The following is a 4851-nucleotide window of genomic DNA, read 5'->3' on the forward strand; positions in this document are numbered from 1 at the left end:
TATTCTCTATATATTATGATTTTACACTATAATTTAAAAAATCTAGACTCCAATTCATAAATTATAAACCCTAGAAACATATTCTAGACTTCTAATTTATAAATTCTACTTCTTAAAATATATTAAAAGTACTGATTTTACTAGTTTGACATAATCTAAAATTATGATTTGAAATAGTTGTAAATGGTTTTTAGAATATGAATTTCTGTGTAATTTTCCCTTTTTTTTACGTGATTCTTAGCATTTTAGCCCATTTTATTTATATGCAAATCAAAAGCATAAAAATATGTCTATTACGTTAGGAATGAACACAAAATAATAAAATAAATTATAAGAAATTTACAAAATAACCCAGAGTATTCCCGGGCCTTATGTTGTCGGGATTAGAGGTGTACACAAAAATCGGGAAAACAGAAAAAAAGGTTAATTGAAATCGATGGAATAGTGTACGGTTTTTAATTTTAAAAATAGTGAGTATTCCAAGAACCGCAACGACCGAATGTCAATTAAATATTTAAAAGGGAAAAGTACAAAAATAAACATTGTGGTTACATCTGTTTTCGATCGGTACCCTTGTGGTTTAAAAATTTACAAAATTGTATATTGAGGTTCATTCTGTTAGCAAACACATATCAAATTGACTAACTGTGTTAAAAATCAAAGGGAAAACAGTTATTTAAAAAATAAAGAGAGATGGAGAAGATGATGTATTTGATTTTTATTTTTTATTTTAGCGTTTGTTTGTGATAATTAGATAATAAGGGGGTTAATTTATAAAATAAATAAATATAAGGACCAAATTAACTCTTTTTTCTTTGACTTTTAACACTGTTAGTCAATTTGATATGTGTTTGCTAACGGAATGAACCTCAGGGTACCATTTTGTAAATTTTTAAATCACAAGAGTGCCGATCGAAAACAGGTGTAACTACAAGGTTTATTTTTGTACTTTTCCCTATTTAAAAAATATAAAAATACATTTATTTATAGGGAAAAGTACAACAATAAACCTTGTGGTTACACACATTTTCGAACAACACTCATGTGGTTTAAAAGTTTGCAAAGTGGTACCATGTACTTCATTCCGTTAGCAAACACACACCAAATTGACTAACGGTGTTAAAAGTCAAGGGAAAAAGAGTTATCTTGGTCCTTATATTTATTTATTTTATAAATTAACCCCCTTTATTATCTAATTATTACAAACAAACCTAAAAATAAAAAATAAAAATCAATTATACCTTCCCCCTCAAACTCTCCATTTTTTTTAGCTTCTGAGCCAAGCCTTCCTCTCATGGCTAAACATATCAGCCTCGAAATTGATTCTTCCTCCTCCTCTTCCGCCGCCACCACCACTTCCTCCGTCGACCTCCGCCGCCGCAACTACACTTTCCTCCTCAAAACCACCGTCGAAATCCTCCAGAAAATCACCAGAATTAGAAAATGGCAATGAAGATAATAATAAAAGGCAAAAGAAAATTACCGAAGAAACCAAACATCCGACGTACAGAGTTGTTAGAATGAAAACTTGGGGAAAATGGGTGTCGGAAATCAAAGAACCGAGGAAGAAATCGAGAATATGGCTTGGAACTTATCCGACAGCTAAATGGCAACTCGAGCTCACGATGTAGCTGCTTTAGCCATTAAAGGTAACTCTGCTTTCCTTAATTTCCCACAATTAGCTCATGAACTTCCACGCCCGGCCACCAATTCTGCTAAAGACATTCAGGCCACCACTGCTAAGGATGCAACCGCATCTTTCTTGCCTGAAGAAGCCGAGCTGAGTAGCCAAGGAGATTTTCAGAATAGTAGCTCTCCTGATTCCGATGACACATTGTTTGACTTGTCGGATCTGTTATTCATCGATGTCGTTGTTCATCATAACAATGGGTTTCTTCATTATTCTCCTCCGCATGGCAGCTCTGTGCGACGGATACGGTTCCGGCTTGAAGAGCCGTTTGTATGGGAGTATTATTATTTAGATTTTTAATTTATTTTTTTATACCAGGTAAATAACTTAGAAAAAATTCATTAAAATTTAGTTACCAAATTCTGAGTGAATTTTTTTTTTAAGCAATACAATTTATATATTTATTAGAGGGTGTTTGTTAGAGGGATAATGACGTGGAATAATGGAGGGTTTGTTTGGTGGTTCAATTGATTTTAGAGAGAGAAAAATTAAGAGATAAGAGAGAGAAAGAAAAAGAAAAAATAAGAAATTATAGAGACGAAGAAGATGGTATAATTGATTTTTATTTTTTATTTTGGGTTTTTTTTGTAATAATTAGATAATAACGGGAGTTAATTTATAAAATAAATAAATATAAGCACCAAACTAACTCTTTTCCTTTTAACTTTTAACGACGTTAGTCAATTTGGTATGTGTTTGCTAACGGAATGAAGTACATGGTACCACTTTGCAAACTTTTAAACCACATGAGTATTGTTCGAAAATGGGTGTAACCACAAAGTTTATTTTTGTACTTTTCCCTTATTTATATTTGTATTTATATATTATCTAACTATACTAATGAGTAATTGATTACCTACTTAGTTACACTTATCCAATTAAATAGTTATCTGTATATAAAAACAAATTATTAAATCTCACTGCAAAAGAGAAATTTTTTTTGGATAAAGTAAAAAAAATATTTGTGGTTTGTCGTGTTTGCAAACATAGGTCTGTGGTTTAAAAGTTCTTAAATAGAGGTATGTGATATGTTTTTTTTTTTTACAAAAATAAAGTACTTCAAATTACATTATTAAGTTCTGATGCAACCAAAAACATTTTTAGTTTATTTTTTAAATTAGATTTACTTATTGACAAACACACATATCTAAAATTTAAATTGCAGTTGTATAAAATAAACTTAAATATTACTTTAGTCCATAAACTGTGAAATTAATAAAAAACGTAAAATTTCCACCATATGATTTATGGGGAGACTCTCTATTGGCCCAATTAGCTCCTGGCAAGTACGGGCCCGTTGTCCAATTGATTTGTGCACGATGGCACATGTGATTGACCCGATGTCCACCGACTTGTCCCTCAACGTCTCGATGAACAGTAAAATGATCGATTTTTCCTCAGACCATTTTCTTAGCCCGTTGGGCATATGACTGTTAGTTTGAAGTCCCAATTAAATGAGGGATCATTTATGTAATTTGTATTAATTAGGAACTCTTTTATGTAATTTGTAAATATTAAAAAAAAAAGAATATAAATCATTAATTGGGGTGGCACCGAATTCGGCGCCACCCTCATTTGTCAAACGACAGCATTCAAATTGAATGCTGTTGTTGGTGGTATAAAATGCCAAGGGTTACCATTATAAAATGGGGTGAGTTCCATACTTTGGATATTGAGGGAGCATCCAGAGAGTGAGGGTGAGCAAAGGTGTGAGTTCTCAAAAATTGAGAGTTTGCCGAAGTTGAGAGCTTAAGTGAGAGTTAGTATATTGAGGGTAGTTTAATTAATTCGGGGAGAGACAAAATAGTAAAGATAATTATTTTCGGGTTTTTCGGGAAACACCTGAGTGCTACTATTTTGGTTTTATCTCATTGTAACTCTAGAAAGTTTCTAGAGAACGCCCTCTTTGTACGCCTACTATTTTATAGTGGAAGAATTTACTCTCAAGCTTGTTCGTGGACGTAGTCTGTTAAATTATCGGTGTCATTTTTATTGATTATTTTGCTCGTCAATATTTTTACGGAATAAATTTTCGCGTTTATTCCCAACAACTGGTATCAGAGCCTAGTTAACATGGAGGCAAAATTGACAAGCAAAATGGTCAGTCTAAATGGTTCGAACTACCACATATGGAGAAGCAAAATGAAGGATCTCCTATATGTGACGAAGATGCATCTTCCGGTGTTCGGGATAGACAAGCCCGACGGCAAGTCGGATGGAGACTGGGGTTTCGAGCATGAGCAAGTCTGCGGATTTATCCGACAGTTTGTTGACGATAATGTGTATAATCACATTGCTGGTGAAACTCATGCACGGACGTTGTGGAATAAGCTCGAGGATTTGTACGCCTCAAAGACCGGCAACAACAAATTATTTTATTTGACCAAGTTGATTCAACTAAAATATCGAGACGGTACTTCTCTCGCAGATCACTTGAACGAGTTCCAAGGGATTGTGGATCAACTTTCTAGCATGGGGCTTAAAATTGAAAATGAGCTCACTGCTTTACTAACGCTGGCCTCCTTACCGGAGTCATGGGAGACTCTAAGAATTTCACTTTCAAACTCAGCACCAGATGGCAAAATTTCCATGGAGTTTGTCAAAAGTGGAATTTTAAATGAAGAGATGCGGCGCAGGATGCAAGGAGCCTCTACACCACAATCAGATGTTCTGGTTGTAAATTCCAAAGGAAGGAGCGAAGCTAGAGGATCCAAAGACAGAGGAAAGAGCAGGGGAAAATCCAACAAGTATGCCAATGTTGAGTGCCATCACTGCAAGAAAAAAGGCCACATCAGAAGATTCTGCAGGAAGCTCAAGCAAGAGAAAAGCAAAGGCAAGGAAGAGAAGAGAGATGACAGTACCGACGACGAACGAGCAAACGTTGCTGCCGAGTTCAATATTGTCTACGATGCTGATATTATCAATCTTGTAACCCAGGAGACTAGTTGGGTGATTGATAGTGGTGCTACGATTCATGCCACGCCTCGAAGGGAATTTTTCTCATCTTACACACCAGGAGATTTCGGTGTTGTAAGGATGGGAAATGACAACATCTCTAAAGTTGTGGGAAAAGGTGACGTTCACCTAGAAGCTGAGAATGGCATGAAGTTAGTATTGAAAGATGTCAGGCATATTCCAGATATGCGCCTGAATCTGATCTC

General features: G+C 34.8%; 1 pseudogene; it reads left to right on the forward strand.

Annotated features, from left to right (window-relative positions):
• Positions 1 to 1294: 1294 nt before the first annotated feature.
• On the forward strand, positions 1295 to 1990 carry LOC136236038 (ethylene-responsive transcription factor ERF039-like; annotated as a pseudogene).
• The last annotated feature ends 2861 nt before the right edge of the window (positions 1991 to 4851 follow it).

Source organism: Euphorbia lathyris, chromosome 7 (assembly GCF_963576675.1).
Source record: "Euphorbia lathyris chromosome 7, ddEupLath1.1, whole genome shotgun sequence".
Lineage (NCBI taxonomy): Eukaryota > Viridiplantae > Streptophyta > Magnoliopsida > Malpighiales > Euphorbiaceae > Euphorbia > Euphorbia lathyris.